The sequence below is a fragment of the Salvia hispanica genome, chromosome 2 (genome assembly GCF_029641045.1).
Source record: "Salvia hispanica isolate PSC_SH4W2 chromosome 2, Shi_PSC_v1, whole genome shotgun sequence".
NCBI lineage: Eukaryota > Viridiplantae > Streptophyta > Magnoliopsida > Lamiales > Lamiaceae > Salvia > Salvia hispanica.
In genome coordinates this window covers 29,582,159-29,588,158 of record NC_142693.1, presented here as the reverse complement: position 1 = coordinate 29,588,158, position 6,000 = coordinate 29,582,159, and the positions used below count along the sequence as shown (strand labels likewise).

The following is a 6,000-nucleotide window of genomic DNA, read 5'->3' as shown; positions in this document are numbered from 1 at the left end:
AAATTCAGGCTTTCTCAAACCTAACGTATTGCCCGGAAGATCATCCGTACTTACTCCAAGGAAAAGAGGGAACGTTGATAATGTTCATAGACAAAGTGGTTCGATCAACTAAAGAGAGCTGATGTATTTTGTAGATAAAGTCGAAATACAACTGTCGCCAACCATAAATACAACCAAATAACGTATCCTGGAGAGCCCTTTCCAATATTGATATGAAAGAGACCTTTTTATCTTGATATGATCATAAGGAATAAATGGTAATAACATGTATAACAGTATATGAGAAACTTAGGAAATGCGTATCCAACAAGTTTATCTTCGTCTCCATAGATGACGTACCTACCTATCCGGATGATAAGAAGGAAAACGTTAGCCAAATAAGTGCGAAAAGGCTCTGCGCTAAGCTTTACAAGTACGAATTGCGATTCAAACAAAGTGGAACCTAGAGCCACTGATAAAATCCCGATGGACCATCGAAAGGGGGAGTCGTGCCATTTTGGAGACCCCAATACCCGAATGAATTCAAGGTTTCTTAAGTATAGTTAGCCCCATCGAAAATACCAAAAATGCGAGGCCTATGAACTTACAATCCAAGGAGGAGCGCTAAAATTCTCACGGACCCTGTAAAAAGAAAAAGGCTTTCAAGAAGAACGGAACAACAGTACTAGTATTAATGATAATTGTACAAGAAACAAGCTAGGGTGCCAACACCGTACATCAAAGACTGGACTAAAATGTCCCTAATCATGTGAACTAGGTTTAACTTTTGAAGTAAACATGTTAAGGATCTAGAGGCATGAACTCTATAGAAATGCAATGTGAAATTCCGCAAATAACGAGAGTTTCCAATATTTTTTTTTTTTCTCTCTAGCAGAAGGTTTTAATAACAAACATGCCTTGTGCTCATCGCACGAAATTACCGTTTACTAAAGGAGACTAAGATTCCTACAAGTATCTCTTTTCCTCGAAAGAATAACTAAGATCGCCAAGGCGTTAAAATAGAAAAAAGGTAAAAGGGCTATCGAAGGAATGATCGTTTGATATTACTATCAAACTATGAAAAACGAACACGATTTTCCCACATGTACAACCTGAAAGGTTGTAAAGAGGAAATGATTAAATTTAAATATGAGTAATGATCTTTGACAGAGTTCTTTGCGAGAGTTGCAATAGTTAAAGAACGAAATCATATAACAAAGTGAAAACACTGTGAAAGTACAAGGTCCATAGTTGTTCATAATTAAATCGTGCAAATTTCGGGACGAAATTTCTTTTAAGAGGGGTAGAATGTAATACCCCGCTCAAATTAACGTCCTTGAACGTTTATCGAGTAAATAATTATATTAAAGCAAGTAGTATTTTAAACTCTATGTTTTGTGGTATTAAAATTCTTGATGAGTTTTAATTGATAGTTAAGAGCCAACGTGAAACTAATTTTGATCAAGGACTTTAATGTACAAGAGGATACATGAAACGATAAAATAATTGTCCATGTACATTTATAAAGCAGAGGGATATTAAATGTCTATTTACAGAATATAGTCATTTCTCTTCAAATGAGAAATGTATTAATTATATCTAATTTATGATGTTACAAAAATGAGCTAAAGCTTCTTCGCAAAGCTAGTATTCTATCTTCAGGAAACCCCAACTTCCTACAAATGATGGGACAAGTCAGAAACGACAGTGTAATAATAGTGTAGTAACAAAAATAACTTCTACCATCTTTAACCATAGTCAACATGTGAATAGTGCAACACTATTCACTGAAAATGACATGGAGTCATCACATAAGTATATGCATCACGTTTTATAATTCAAGTGTATATATATATGTGTGTATGTAAAGGCGAGTCATTATTTTCTGCAAAATCTGCAGACAAGAATTTAAATCAAGGGAGACATATCCCCAAAATCAGGAAGAGCGTTGAATTAAAAGCTTTCAATTATTATTTTTTTTGCATGCGAGTGTCGGCAGAAAGTAGTATAAGGAAGGAGAGTTGTGAAATTTCAAGTTTCATAACTTCTCTGAGGCATCACTTTGCTACACACACCAAAATCCAGTATCACACTTCTGCGACGCACTCTCAAACTTCTTTCTACCAAAATCATACGCACCTAAAATCTCTTTTCACCCAAAATTTTAAGCAAGCAGACAGAAAAGTTTTCCATCTTTCCTAGCAAGTTTCAAGCAAGCATTTTTTCAAGAAGGAGAATTTCAAGCAGAAGCACTTCTAAATAAACCTTTTATCGTTCTTTTGAGGTAATGATTTTCAAACCGCAAGTTAACTCTTTTCAAGTTTTATCAAGCACGTCATGTTAGCATGAATTCATATAGAACATAGAATCACAACCAAGCATGCTCTCCTTTTACCAAATACGTCATATTTGTTTTTATTCAAGAAACTAGAAAATCTCCTAACATGTTTCAAAATAAGCCTCTTGTTTTAGCAGCCACTTCGGAAATTTATAATAGAAAATCTAACCGTCCAAATGAAATTTCCTTTGGTCATAATGAAGTTAGATAAGTTGTTTACCTTCCTTTAAAATTTCAGAACGGTCGGACTACGTTTGAACCCCCGATCGTATAGAAAATCGACGCTGCTACTGTAGAAACCGACAGCCACTTCCGAAATTATTTCTGGAAAATCTAACCGTTAAAATTTGATCTCCTTCGGTAAGAATGATCCTTTATTAGTCTTCTACCTTTGGTTAAAATTTCGTGACAATCGGATGTTGTTTGAATTCCCGATCGTGAAGAAACTCGAGGCTGCACCTTGTGTGGCGAAAATTTAGAAAAGAAAAAGAAAGAAAGAGAGAGAGTTAGGAAGAGAATAGAGATAAATGATGATAAGAAAGAAGTTACGTATAGCAGATAGTTTGACTCAGTAGGTAATTGAAATAATGATTTTGCTCCCTTGACTTTTGGTCCTTTCAAATATCAAATGAGTGTTAGACTAAAATTAATTAGTCCTTATTTGGAATTCATTATTTATGATTGAATTAATCGCTCGAGATAAAATTCTCTTGAATTAATTTTGAGTAAGTGGGTTTGTATGTAAATCCTCAAGTTTATTAAATTAATTAATCTCTCGATTAATTAATACCAATAATTAAATCTACGGGTTTAATTAAAGTGAATGAGTTTATGAAAGAGAGAAGGAAAATAGGATGCATATCCTAAGAGCATATCATCCGCTATTGTTATTTCTTTGAAGCTAAATAGTTTATTATCTTTTATTGGACAAGGTCCATCACAAGGAATTTAACTCCAAGTGGGTTAATATTGTCATACGGAGTAAGAAGCATACGAGGTGCACTTTCTTATCCTACAATGGATAAAAGTATAAAGTGTTGTTTTATGATGATTAATTATGAAAATAATGTTGTCATGCCTTAAATGTTTTGTTTTATGTATGATGCCTATCTGTTTGGTTATACCGAATGTGCTATGCCAAATAAAGTAAGAAATCGAATTCGGGTCCCAGCAAGGGGAGAGTCCCTACTTGGATTAGTGTACACGTGGACCGTGTGTCATCGAGAGGGTTGGCCGGTCCGGTGCTCGTGGAAAGTGGCCACTTTCCCGGCACATGAAAGTTAAGGTGACCGTAGGAGAACACCATCTCTACGGCACAAGATGTACAGATATGGCAAAGAACAGAAAGAACTTAGACTATGCAGTCGAAAAATGGTATTTAGTAAACTCAGGTCTTTTTAATAAAACCCCTGAGTGTTACTGTGATAATGGCTTGACAATATTTTCAAATGTATTATTGTAGTTTTCGGCAATGTGTTCACTGAGTACTTTTGTACTCAGCCCTGCATGTACTTCTAAATGTGCAGGTTGAGCTGTGATGGAGGGAAGGGTGCTAATTAAACCAGGCCTACTTATAGTTCCATTCAATACTCTCGGAGGTTCGTGTCTTCATACATGGAACCGCGTTCAGTTCCTTCCGCTGTGCATTAAAGCAAGTGAAATTCTTTATTTCTCTAAAGACTCTGATAATTAACCAGTATATTGTATTGTCCCCGACTCGAGTCATTGTGATCGAGCCATTCTATTCATGTATTCAATGTTTATACTATACAGTCAGAAAGTTCAACCATGAAGTCCATTTTTTTTACCCAACCCGCATTCTTATTATCCACCACAGTCACGGTATATCGAACCTTGCTATAGTTAGCAAAGTTGGGTCGTGACAAAAATGCAATATATATTGGTGGAAGCTAAAAATGAATTTTGGCAAATTGCATTTTTGTTATATGCAGATTGCATTTTTTATTGTTGAGTTTTGCATTTTCACATAAATTGCATTTTATATAAAGACGAATTGCATTTATTTATGTGAAAATGCAAAACTTAACAATATAAAATGCAATTTATGTGAAAATGCAAAACTCAACACTATAAAATGCAATTTACCTACAACTAAAATGCAATCTGCGAAAATGCATATTCAACTAGATTGCATTTTTGTATTTAAAATATTGCATGTTTTGTGCCACATGGCAGCACCAGATTGGATGTACGTTGTGACTCTAAATAAGGGGGCACCCTAGTGCTCCCATATATATATAGGGTTGTGATCAATTGAGATTATTTAGGCTAATTGAGAAATGAGATGCAATATCAGCCACTCATTTTTATTAAATGAGTGGTCCAGATTTTGCCACACAATAAATATTTTTAGATTAATTTAATATGAAAGTACGTAATAGTAATTTTATGCTTATATGCCAATCTCTCACGCAAGGCGGCGGAGTTCTAAATCCAGATCCAATTCCGTCGGAGCTGGTCACGATTCGCCTTCGCCGCGGTGGTGAAATCGTCTCTATCGGTAAGTTTGCGCGGTCGCTGCTCGGTGCGTGCGGCAACGGCGGCGATAATCGCGGAATCGAGGTCGGGTGAGAGGTCTGCGAGGGATCGGCTGATTTTGTGCGGAAAATTCGACTGAATCCGGCGGGATCGTCGATTGCGGTGGTGAGGGAACTGCCTTTCTCTCTCTGTAAATTAATTTTCGCGGTGAGCATCTGGTGAGTGGAATGTAGCGGATTGGATAATACGAAACGATCTAACCTCTCGTTTCGTAGTTATAAAATTCTCACTTTTCCGAGTTCAAGTTTGAATCGTGATTGTTGAATTGCAGGTGCATTTTTGTAGCTGTTGAAGGAGAAGGCGTGGGAGCTCGATTTTGTTGAGAGAATCATGGAATTGTTTTTGTACTCTGATTGGATTTCTGATACGAATTTTTTGACTCTAGAGGTTTCGATTAGTTGTGCTCTTCTGTGTTGTTTTTTCTTCCGTTTCCGGAAATTAATCTGGATTTTTTGTTCGACAGGTAGTGCTGGAGATATATGATTATTATCCTGGTTCAGAAGATCTGAATTGGAAGTTGTGATTTATTGTTCTTTCATCGTCAATCGGGACGTGCATGGCGGAATTACTGTGTTTAGACATATAATTTCAGCAAATATGATTCTCTGTTCACCGCTTCTGAGACGATGATATGAATGCTTCGCTTCGAAATCCAGATTTCGTTAGGTAATTTGATTCTTCGTTATAAGATGACGAGCGCTGAATTTTCTCCTAACTGATGAAATTGTTTGCTCTCGCAATTGCAGATTTGGATGGTTCTGTTAGCTGATTTATCTAATTTCTAGAAGCAGAAGGAAAATCTGGATTGTATGAGGAAGAACAGAGTACAGTGAACAGAATTGAAGTTCGCCGGTAACACAAATATTGTTTTTCAAAAAATTGTTTTCTCATGATTTCTGTTTCGATCTTTACCACAAAGATCCCTAAAATATTATCGTTGACATAAATTATATAAGTTGTTGACATGAAAATGTTTATTTTTGACATGAATTATATAGCTCGTTGACATAATAACTTTTGTTATTGACATGAATTATATAAGTCGTTGGCATAAATTTTATGAAAATTGTTGTTGACATAAATTATATGTAAAACATTGTTGATGACATGAATTATATGTAAAA

General features: G+C 35.6%; 2 long non-coding RNA genes across 2 annotated transcripts; one reads left to right on the top strand and one right to left on the bottom strand.

Annotated features, from left to right (window-relative positions):
- Window positions 1-1,471: 1,471 nt before the first annotated feature.
- LOC148932093 (uncharacterized) lies at window positions 1,472-2,700 on the bottom strand. The gene is made up of 2 exons (XR_016135304.1): window positions 2,538-2,700; window positions 1,472-1,655 (listed from the first exon to the last, which is right to left on the bottom strand). It is a non-coding gene; the product is annotated as an uncharacterized LOC148932093 (long non-coding RNA).
- Window positions 2,701-2,915: 215 nt separating this feature from the next.
- Window positions 2,916-4,129, top strand: LOC148932092 (uncharacterized). Its single transcript, XR_016135305.1, has 2 exons — window positions 2,916-3,314; window positions 3,844-4,129. It is a non-coding gene; the product is annotated as an uncharacterized LOC148932092 (long non-coding RNA).
- The last annotated feature ends 1,871 nt before the right edge of the window (window positions 4,130-6,000 follow it).